Below are 12,191 nucleotides of genomic sequence, written 5' to 3' on the forward strand. Positions count from 1 at the left end.
ATGTCAGAAGGACATCTTTTGGTCATCTGCTTGTATCTTTCCCAAGCTTCATAGAAGGATTCACCATCTTTTTGTTTGAAGGTTTGAACATCCACTCTAAGCTTGCTCGGCTTTTGAGGAGGAAAGAACTTAGCCAAGAAGGCCGTGACCAGCTTATCCCAGGAGTCCAGGCTATCTTTAGGTTGTGAGTCCAACCATGTTGAGTGGTTTTATCTTATGGTTTATCTTTTGCTCAATTGAGTGGTTTTTATCAACTCTTTACTCACTTATTCATACAATTCGCATGTTTTACATTTTCCTTCCTGATTTTGTGCTATGATTGAAAACATGCTTCTTTGATCTTATATTTGCTTATTATTAATCCTCTCTTATTACCATTAGATGCCTTGATATGTGTGTTAAGTGTTTTCAGATATTATAGGGCAGGAATGGCTTGGAGGATGGAAAGGAAGCATGCAAAAGTGGAAGGAATACAAGAAGTTGAAGAAGTTGTTAAGCTGTCCAACCTGACCTCTTCGCACTCAAACGGCTATAACTTTAGCTACATAGGTCCAAATGACGCGGTTCTAGTTGCGTTGGAAAGCTAACATCCGGGGCTTCGATTTGATATATAGATTGCCATAGTGGCCGTACCGCTAGACGACACGAACGCGTGATCCACGCGGACACGTCGCATTGACGAAAAACCAGCGTAGCTAAATTCGTAAACAGCGATTTCTGGGCTGTTTCTGACCCAGTTTTCGGCCCAGAAAACACATATTAGAGGCTATAAAGTGGAGGAATGCAGCCATTCAACATCAGGCTTTCATAATTCATAATTTTAGTTTTAGATGTAGTTTTTAGAGAGAGAGGTTCTCTCCTCTCTCTTAGGATTAGGATTAGGATTAGGATTTCATCTTCTTCAATCACAGGTTCAATATTCCTTTTATATATTTTCCCAATTTAGTTTATGAACTCTTTATGTTTGGATTAATTTTCTTAATTAATGTTATTTGAGGTATTTCAGTTTATGATTGTTCTATCTATATGAATGCTTCTAATTTAATTTAGATATTTTCCCTTTTGACTTTGGTTAAATAATTGGTGACTCTTGAGTTATCAAACTCATTGTTGATTGAAAATTGGAATTCTTCAAGAATTAATTCGAGATCCAATAACTCCAACTTTTCCCAAGGAATGACCGGGACTTGAGGATTCAAATTAATTCATCCACTTAACTTACCTTCATAGTTAGAGGTTAACAAAGTGGGAGAAAAATCCAATTCTCATCATAATTGATAAGGATAACTAGGATAGGACTTCCAGTTCTTATACCTTGCCAAGAGATTTTATTATTTTTAATTTATTTTACTTGTCATTTAAATATACCTGTGCGCATTGCCCAAACCTCAAAACCCCGATTTCAATCTTCATAACCAATAATAAGAACATACCTCCCTGCAATTCCTTGAGAAGACGACCCGAGGTTTAAATACTCGGTTATCAATTTTAAAAGGGTTTGTTACTTGTGACAACCAAAACGTTTGCACGAAGGAATTTCTGTTGGTTTAGAATCTATATCTACAACACGACTATTTTTATAAAATTCTTTACTAGCAAAAATCCTAATGTCAAAATGGCGCCATTGCCGGGGAATTGCAAACGTGTGCCTTATTATTGGTTATTGTAAATATTTTAAAAAAAAATTTCAGATTTTTATTTTAAAATTTTTATCTTATCTTATCTTATTTTTCAAAATTCAATTTTTTTTTAAATCATCTCTTTTTCAAAATATTTTCTTTTTGTTAGTTTTTGTTTTTATTTTCTCTCACTACTATGAACTCTCACCCCTTTGGCTATGATTCTAGTTACAATTATGTTGCAGGAAGAAGAAATTACAATGAGAACAGGCATTAAGGTTGGAACAATCAAAGATGGGAGGAGCCACAAGGATTTGATCAACCCTCATGGCAACAACCACCTCCAATGGACTATCAACAACCACCACCATATGCCTATGAACCCTCTCCTCGACATGACTTTGGTCCACCATACTCACAAGCCCCTTTTCGCCATTCACCTCCATATGACCCTAACCCTCAACCACCATACCAACCACCTTATGAGCCATATGAACCATATATAGAACCACCCCAATTCCAACCCAATTACTCACAAGAACCACCACTTCAATATTCACCATCTCCATTTCCATCAATCCAAGAGCACTATGATCCTATTTATGACAGCCGAGTGCATCAAGAGACAAAGGATCGTTTTAAGGAAACAGTGGATCGATTTCAGGCAACCCTTCATCAATTGGAGCAAGCGATAAATCAATTAGCTTCCCGACGTTCGAACACTCAAGGAACCCCCATGGCTTCATGTGGACAATCTAATGAAGAACGTAGCATAAAGGAGATACTAGAAACTCCAGTGAAAAGTACGGAGCATGACTTTGTACTGGAACAAGTGGAGGAAGCCGGAATTATTGAAGAAGAAGAAGTGGTTGAAGATTTAGGAGATGCAGAACCCCCATGGGAAAGTCCAATCATAGAACCCCCTTCCAAGACGTTTGAAATTGATGCTGAGGAGGGTGTACAACCTCCAAGGCATATCACAGTTGAAGACTTGGAAGAGGTTGATCAAGAGATGGAGATTCAAGAAGAAGAAGCACAACCTCCCATGCCCTTGGAAAGCAATGAAGAGGAGATTGAATTGGAAGAAAGCTACCAAGAGGAAGAGGTTGAAATTGAAGAAGCTTGCAAAGAGGTGGTAATTATCAGAGAAGAGCACAAAGGAGTGGAGCTTGCAATTTCATTAAAAATACCTCCCCCTAAGTTGCCATCATCCTTCACAACATTCAAGTGGGTAAAATTCATATCCCTTAGCTTTCTAATTCCACTTGAATATGGGCTACTGGAGACGGATAGTCAACTTAGAGCTCTTTGTGACATTAAGAGTAAGCGGAAGACGGCCAGTGGTAAGAATTATCCTGCAAGGTTCATTATGGTTGGAAGCTTTAAGTTTAAACGCAAAGGTTGGTGTAAAGCTCAACTGAATGGGTCTAGGAAGCTATTTGGTCGCTGCAGTGAGAATTCAGATCACCTTTCACCCGGCTGGAAAAATGCAGATCGAGACAAAAACAGGTGTAAAAGTAAGGTTTGGGATCCTGGAATCTGTTCTGACATTTGTCACCCCGGGAGCCTAAGAATCTGTTTGAAGCTTCTTAAGGGCTTTACATGCTTAGTTTGGGACCTCGGAGGCTACTGGAAGTACAAACATTGGTGGGGATTCCTGGATCAGTACAAGCATAAACCACGATAACAGGGAGCTCACCAAAGGTCCAACTTAAGGACTTTAACTAAAAGTGCTAGGTGGGAGACAACCTACCATGGTATGATCGTTCCTTTTCAATTTTATTTCATGTTGTTTATTTTTTTTATTTTATTTTATTTTCATTGAACTTGGAAGTTTTCATAGCATCTACATCAACACTGCATATTGCATACTGCATAATTGCATAAAAAAAAAAGAAAGGGAAAACACGCACACGACGCGGCAGCGTCGCTGATGCGTCCGCATCACTAGTGCATTGGGAAGAAAAGAATTGAACAGAAAGTCATGCGAGAACATGGCTGGAGGCGCGCCTTTAGCATAATTTAACCCTACGCGACCACGTCGCTCACGCGACCGCGTCATGTGAACTTTGGCCTCCCACGCGACTGGTGCACGAAATTGTGATCACTACTTTTTAATACACAGAACAATCCCCGGTAATGGCTCCAAAGACTTGGTGCTCAATACCATGGCATAAACACAAGTTCGCACAACTAACCAGCAAGTGCACTGGGTCGTCCAAGTAATAAACCTTACGCGAGTAAGGGTCGATCCCACGGAGATTGTTGGTATGAAGCAAGCTATGGTCACCTTGTAAATCTTAGTCAGGCAGACTCAAATGGGTATAGATGATGAATAAAGCATAAAGATAAAGATAAGGATACTTATGTATATCATTGGTGGGAGCTTCAGATAAGCGTATGAAGATGCCTTCCCTTCCGTCTCTCTGCTTTCCTACTGTCTTCATCCAATCCTTCTTACTCCTTTCCATGGCAAGCTTATGCAAGGGTTTCACCGTTGTCAGTGGCTACCTCCCATCCTCTCAGTGAAAATGTTCCTATGCTCTGTCACAGCATATGGCTAATCAGCTGTCGGTTCTCGGTCAGGCCGGAATAGAATCCAGTGATTTTTTTGCGTCTGTCACTAACGCCCCGCCTGCTAGGAGTTTGAAGCACGTCACAGTCATTCAATCATTGAATCCTACTTAGAATACCACAGACAAGGTTAGACCTTCCGGATTCTGTTGAATGCCGCCATCAGTTCTCGCCTATACCACGAAGACTCTGATCTCACGGAATGGCTGGCTCGTTTGTCAGGCGAGCACTCAGTTGTCAGGCGATCAACCATGCATCGTGTATCAGGAATCCAAGAGATCAACACTAGAGCCTTGATTGCTTGTAGAACAGAGTGGTTGTCAATCACTTGTTCATGAGTGAGAATGATGATGAGTGTCACATAATCATCACATTCATCAAGTTATTGAGTGCAAATGAATATCTTGGACAAAGAACAAGCGGAATTGAATAGAAGAACAATAGTAATTGCATTAATACTTGAGGTACAGCAGAGCTCCACACCTTAATCTATGGTGTGTAGAAACTCCACCGTTGAAAATACATAAGAACAAGGTCTAGGCATGGCCGAATGGCCAGCCTCCCAAAGTGAGTTCAATCATAGAAACATGATCAAAAGCTCTCTAATACAATAGTAAAAGGTCCTATATATAGAGAACTAGTAGCCTAAGGTGTACAAAGATGAGTAAATGACATAAAAATCCACTTCCGGGCCCACTTGGTGTGTGCTTGGGCTGAGCAATGAAGCATTTTCGTGTAGAGACTCTCCTTGGAGTTAAACGCCAGCTTTGGTGCCAGTTTGGGCGTTTAACTCCCATTTAGGTGCCAGTTCCGGCGTTTTAACGCTGGAATTTCTGTAGGTGACTTTGAACGCCGGTTTGGGCCATCAAATCTTGGGCAAAGTATGAACTATCATATATTTCTGGAAAGCCCAGGATGTCTACTTTCCAACGCCGTTGAGAGCGCGCCAATTGGGCTTCTGTAGCTCCAGAAAATCCACTTCGAATGCAGGGAGGTCAGAATCCAACAGCATCTGCAGTCCTTTTCAGTCTCTGAATCAGATTTTTGCTCAGATCCCTCAATTTCAGCCAGAAAATACCTGAAATCACAGAAAAACACACAAACTCATAGTAAAGTCCAGAAAAGTGAATTTTAACTAAAAACTAATAAAAATATAATAAAAACTAACTAAAAGATACTAAAAACATACTAAAAATAATGCCAAAAAGGGTACAAATTATCCACTCATCACAACACCAAACTTAAATTGTTGCTTGTCCCCAAGCAACTGAAAATCAAATAAGATAAAAAGAAGAGAATATACTATAGACTCCAAATTATCAATGAAACTAAGCTCCAAATTAGATGAGCGGGACTAGTAGCTTTTTGCCTCCGAACAGTTTTGGCATCTCACTTTATCCTTTGAAATTCAGAATGATTGGCTTCTTTAGGAACTCAGAATCCAGATAGTGTTATTGATTCTCCGAGTTAAGTATGATGATTCTTGAACACAGCTACTTATTGAGTCTTGGCCGTGGCCCAAAGCACTCTGTCTTCCAGTATTACCACCGGATACATACATGCCACAGACACATAATTGGGTGAACCTTTTCAGATTGTGACTCAGCTTTGCTAAAGTCCCCAATTAGAGGTGTCCAGGGTTCTTAAGCGCACTCTTATTGCCTTGGATCACAACTTTATTTCTTTCTTTTTTTCTTTCTTTTTCTCTTTTTTCGTTTTTTTTTCGCTTGCTTCTCTCTCTTTTTTTTTCATTTTTTTTTCACTGCTTTTTCTTGCTTCAAGAATCATTTTTATGATTTTTCAGATCCTCAGTAATGGTGCACAAAATTGTGATCACTACTTTTTAATACACGAAATAATCCCTAGTAATGGCTCCAAAGACTTGGTGCTCAATACCATGGCATAAACACAACTTCGCACAACTAACCAGCAAGTGCACTGGGTCGTCCAAGTAATACCTTACGTGAGTAAGGGTCGATCCCACGGAGATTGTTGGTATGAAGCAAGCTATGGTCACCTTGTAAATCTTAGTCAGGCAGACTCAAATGGGTATAGATGATGAATAAAACATAAAGATAAAGATAGAGATACTTATGTATATCATTGGTAAGAGCTTCAGATAAGCGAATGAAGATGCCTTCCCTTCCGTCTCTCTGCTTTCCTACTGTCTTCATCCAATCCTTCTTACTCCTTTCCATGGCAAGCTTATGCAAGGGTTTCACCGTTGTCAGTGGCTACCTCCCATCCTCTCAGTGAAAATGTTCCTATGCTCTGTCACAGCATATGGCTAATCAGCTGTCGGTTCTCGGTCAGGCCGGAATAGAATCCATTGATTCTTTTACGTCTGTCACTAACGCCCCGCCTGCTAGGAGTTTGAAGCACGTCACAGTCATTCAATCATTGAATCCTACTCAGAATACCACAGACAAGGTTAGACCTTCCGGATTCTCTTGAATGCCACCATCAGTTCTTGCCTATACCACGAAGACTCTGATCTCACAGAATGGCTGGCTCGTTTGTCAGGCGAGCACTCGGTTGTCAGGCGATCAACCATGCATCGTGTATCAGGAATCCAAGAGATAAACACTAGAGCCTTGGTTGCTTGTAGAACAGAGTGGTTGTCAATCACTTGTTCATGAGTGAGAATGATGATGAGTGTCACATAATCATCACATTCATCAAGTTATTGAGTGCAAATGAATATCTTGGACAAAGAACAAGCGGAATTGAATAGAAGAACAATAGTAATTGCATTAATACTCGAGGTACAGCAGAGCTCCACACCTTAATCTATGGTGTGTAGAAACTCCACCGTTGAAAATACATAAGAACAAGAGTGATCATTGGTTTCGGCCCCAGAGAGGGAACCAGAAGAACCAAGATGAAAATACAATAGTAAAAGGTCCTACTTATAGAGAACTAGTAGCCTAAGGTGTACAAAGATGAGTAAATGACATAAAAATCCACTTCCGGGCCCACTTGGTGTGTGCTTGGGCTGAGCAATGAAGCATTTTCGTGTAGAGACTCTCTTTGGAGTTAAACACCAGCTTTTATGCCAGTTTGGGCGTTTAACTCCCATTTTGGTGCCAGTTCCGGCGTTTAATGCTGGAAATTCTGAGGGTAACTTTGAACGCCGGTTTGGGCCATCAAATCTTGGGCAAAGTATGGACTATCATATATTGCTAGAAAGCCCAGGATGTCTACTTTCCAACGCCGTTGAGAGTGCGCCAATTGGGCTTCGGTAGCTCCAGAAAATCCACTTCGAGTGCAGGGAGGTCAGAATCCAACAGCATCTGCAGTCCTTTTCAGTCTCTGAATCAGATTTTTGCTCAGATCCCTCAATTTCAGCCAGAAAATACCTGAAATCACAGAAAAACACACAAACTCATAGTAAAGTCCAGAAAAGTGAATTTTAACTAAAAACTAATAAAAATATAATAAAAACTAACTAAAAGATACTAAAAACATACTAAAAATAATGCCAAAAAGGGTACAAATTATCCACTCATCACAACACCAAACTTAAATTGTTGCTTGTCCCCAAGCAACTGAAAATCAAATAAGATAAAAAGAAGAGAATATACTATAGACTCCAAATTATCAATGAAACTAAGCTCCAAATTAGATGAGCGGGACTAGTAGCTTTTTGCCTCCGAACAGTTTTGGCATCTCACTTTATCCTTTGAAATTCAGAATGATTGGCTTCTTTAGGAACTCAGAATCCAGATAGTGTTATTGATTCTCCGAGTTAAGTATGATGATTCTTGAACACAGCTACTTATTGAGTCTTGGCCGTGGCCCAAAGCACTCTGTCTTCCAGTATTACCACTGGATACATACATGCCACAGACACATAATTGGGTGAACCTTCTCAGATTGTGACTTAGCTTTGCTAAAGTCCCTAATTAGAGGTGTCCAGGGTTCTTAAACACACTCTTTTTGCCTTGGATCACAACTTTATTCCTTTCTTTTTCTTTCTTTTTCTCTTTCTCTTTTTTTTTTCGTTTTTCTCCTTCTCTTCTCTCTTCTTTTTTTTTTGTATTCACTGCTTTTTCTTGCTTCAAGAATCATTTTTATGATTTTTCAGATCCTCAGTAACATGTCTCCTTTTTCATCATTCTTTCAAGAGCCAACAATTTTAACATTCATGAACAACAAATTCAAAAGACATATGCACTGTTTAAGCATACATTCAGAAAACAAAAAGTATTGTCACCACATCAATCTAATTAAGCTAGTTTTAAAGATGAATTCGAAATCCTGTACTTCTTGTTCTTTTGTGATAAAAACAGTTTTCATTTAAGAAAGGTGATGGATTCATAGGACATTCATAACTTTAAGGCATAGACACTAAGACACTAATGATCATAAGACACAATCATAAATAACCATAAGCATAAAATTCGAAAAACAAGAAAGTAAAGAACAAGGAGATTTAAAGAACGGGTCCACCTTAGTGATGGCGGCTTGTTCTTCCTCTTGAAGGCCTTATGGAGTGCTTGAGCTCCTCAATGTCTCTTTCCTCTTGAGCTTTCGCCTTCCCTTTCCTCTTTCTAGAGGTTTCTCCGGCCTTGGATGCCATAAATGGTCGTGGAAAAACGAAAAGCAACGTTTTTACCACACCAAACTTAAAAGGTTTGCTCGTCCTCGAGCAAAAGAAGAAAGAAGAGAGTAGAAGAAGAAGAAATAGAGGAGAGGGAGATGGCTTTGTGGTTCGGCCAAAAAGGGAAGGAGTAGTGTTTAGGATTTGTGAAAATGAAGGAGTGAAGATGATAGTGGGATTTGATAGGTGGGGGGTTTTTCGTGAAGAGGTATTGGGGTGATTGGTGAATGGGTGAAGAAGAGAGAGGGTGGTGGGGTTGGTGGGGATCCTGTGGGGTCCACAGATCCTTAGGTGTCAAGGAAAAGTCATCCCTGCACCAAATGGCATTCAAAAACACGTTTTGAGCCAATTCTGGCGTTAAACGCCGGGCTGGTGCCCATTTCTGGCGTTTAACGCCAGGTTCTTGCCCTTTCCTGGCGTTTAACGCCAGTCTGGTGCCCCTTTCTGGCGTTAAACGCCCAGAATGGTGCCAGACTGGGCGTTAAACGCCCAACTGCTAGTCTCACTGGCGTTTAAATGCCAGCAAGTTCTCCTCCAGGGTGTGCTGTTTTTCTTCCTGTTTTTCATTCTGTTTTTGCTTTTTCAATTGATTTTGTGACTTCTTATGATCATCAACCTACAAAAAACATAGAATAACAAAAGGGAAATAGATAAAATATAACATTGGGTTGCCTCCCAACAAGCGCTTCTTTAATGTCAGTAGCTTGACAGAGGGCTCTCATGGAGCCTCACAGATACTCAGAGCAATGTTGGAACCTCCCAACACCAAACTTAGAGTTTGAATGTGGGGGTTCAACACCAAACTTAGAGTTTGGTTGTGGCCTCCCAACACCAAACTTAGAGTTTGACTGTGGGGGCTCTGTTTGACTCTGATTTGAGAGAAGCTCTTCATGCTTCCTCTCCATGATGACAGAGGGATATCCTTGAGCCTTAAACACAAAGGATTCTTCATTCACTTGAATGATCAGTTCACCGCCATCAACATCAATCACAGCCTTTGCTGTGGCTAGGAAGGGTCTGCCAAGGATGATAGATTCATCCATGCACTTCCCAGTCTCTAGGACTATGAAGTCAGTAGGGATGTAATGGTCTTCAATCTTAACCAAAACATTCTCTACAAGTCCATAAGCTTGTTTTCTTGAGTTGTCTGCCATCTCTAGTGAGATTCTTGCAGCTTGTACCTCAAAGATCCCTAGCTTCTCCATTACAGAGAGAGGCATGAGGTTTACACTTGACCCTAAGTCACACAGAGCCTTCTTGAAGGTCATGGTGCCTATGGTACAAGGTATGGAAAACTTCCCAGGATCTTGTCTCTTTTGAGGTAATTTCTGCCTAGACAAGTCATCCAGTTCTTTGGTGAGTAAAGGATGTTCATCCTCCCAAGTCTCATTTCCAAATAACTTGTCATTTAGCTCATGATTGCTCTAAGGTATTTAGCAACTTGCTTTTCAGTGACATACTCATCCTCTTCAGAGGAAGAATACTCATCAGAGCTCATGAAAGGCAGAAGTAAGTCCAATGGAATCTCTATGGTCTCATTTTGAGCCTCAGATTCCCATGGTTCCTTATTAGGGAACTCTGTGGAGGCTAGTGCACGCCCATTGAGGCCTTCCTCAGTGGCGTCCACTTCCTCTCTTTCCTCTCCAGATTCGGCCATGGTTATGGCTTTGCACTCTCCTTTTGGATTTTCTTCTGTATTACTTGGGAGAGTACTAGGAGGGAGTTCAGTAACTTTCTTGGTCAGCTGTCCCACTTGTGCCTCCAAATTCCTAATGGAGGACCTTGTTTCAGTCATGAAACTTTGAGTGGTTTTGATTAGATCAGAGACCATGGTTGCTAAGTCAGAGGGGTTCTGCTTAGAATTCTCTGTCTGTTGCTGAGAAGATGATGGAAAAGGCTTGCCATTGCTAAACCTGTTTCTTCCACCATTATTGTTGTTGAAACCTTGTTGAGGTCTCTCTTGATTCTTCCATGAGAAATTTGGGTGATTTCTCCATGAAGAATTATAGGTGTTTCCATAGGGTTCTCCTAGGTAATTCACCTCTTCCATTGAAGGGTTCTCAAGATCATAAGCTTCTTCTTCAGACGAAGCATCCTTAGTACTGCTTGGTGCATTTTGCATTCCAGACAGACTTTGAGAAATCAAATTGACTTGTTGAGTCAATGTCTTGTTCTGAGCCAAAATGGCATTCAGAGTATCAATCTCAAGAACTCCTTTCTTCTGATTTGTCCCATTGTTCACAGGATTCCTTTCAGAAGTGTACATGAATTGGTTATTTGCAACCATTTCAATGAGCTCTTGAGCTTCTGTAGGCGTCTTCTTCAGATGAAGAGATCCTCCAGCAGAGCTATCCAAAGACATCTTGGATAGTTCAGAGAGACCATCATAGAAAATACCTATGATGCTCCATTCAGAAAGCATGTCTGGGGGACACTTTCTGATTAATTGTTTGTATCTTTCCCAAGCTTCATAGAGGGATTCTCCATCGTTCTGTCTGAAGGTTTGGACTTCCACTCTAAGCTTACTCAATTTTTGAGGTGGAAAGAACTTTGCCAAGAAGGCATTGACTAGCTTTTCCCAAGAGTCCAGGCTTTCTTTAGGTTGAGAGTCCAACCATATTCTAGCTCTATCTTTTACAGCAAAAGGGAATAGCATCAGTCTGTAGACCTCAGGGTCAACCCCATTAGTCTTGACTGTGTCACAGATTTGCAAGAATTCAGCTAAAAACTGATGAGGATCTTCCAATGGAAGTCCATGGAACTTGCAATTCTGTTGCATTAGAGAAACTAATTGAGGCTTAAGCTCAAAGTTGTTTGCTCCAATGGCAGGGATAGAGATGCTTCTCCCATAGAAGTCGGGAGTAGGTGCAGTAAAGTCACCCAGCACCTTCCTTGCATTGTTGGCATTGTTATTATTTTCGTCTGTCATGGGTTCTTCTTCTTTGAAGAATTCGGTCAGGTCCTCAACAGAGAGTTGTGCCTTAGCTTCTCTTAGCTTTCGCTTCAAGGTCCTTTCAGGTTCAGGGTCAGCTTCAACAAGAATGCCTTTGTCCTTGTTCCTGCTCATATGAAGGAGAAGAGAACAAGAAAATATGGAATCCTCTATGTCACAGTATAGAGATTCCTTGAGGTGTCAGAGGAAAAGAAAAATGGAAGACAGAGGTAGAAAATTCGAACTTATCAAAGAAGATGGAGTTCGAATTTTGCATTAAGGGATAGTGTTAGTCCATAAATAGAAGGATGTGAGAAGAAGGGAAGTAATTTTCGAAAATTAAGTAAAAGATTTTGAAAACATTTTGTAAAACACTAATTGATTTTCGAAAATAAAAGTGGGAAAGAAATCAAGTGATTTTTGAAAAAGATTTTGAAATTAGAAATAAAAAAGATATGATTGA

The 12,191-nt window shown here is 40.4% G+C and overlaps 2 non-coding genes across 2 annotated transcripts; both read left to right on the plus strand.

The window, feature by feature from the left end:
• On the plus strand, window positions 1–104 carry LOC130953552 (small nucleolar RNA R71). Its single transcript, XR_009075721.1, has one exon. It is a non-coding gene; the product is annotated as a small nucleolar RNA R71 (small nucleolar RNA).
• An 11,108-nt stretch (window positions 105–11,212) lies between these two features.
• On the plus strand, window positions 11,213–11,320 carry LOC130953536 (small nucleolar RNA R71). The gene has a single exon (XR_009075706.1). It is a non-coding gene; the product is annotated as a small nucleolar RNA R71 (small nucleolar RNA).
• The last annotated feature ends 871 nt before the right edge of the window (window positions 11,321–12,191 follow it).

This window comes from Arachis stenosperma, chromosome 9 (assembly GCF_014773155.1).
Source record: "Arachis stenosperma cultivar V10309 chromosome 9, arast.V10309.gnm1.PFL2, whole genome shotgun sequence".
Lineage (NCBI taxonomy): Eukaryota > Viridiplantae > Streptophyta > Magnoliopsida > Fabales > Fabaceae > Arachis > Arachis stenosperma.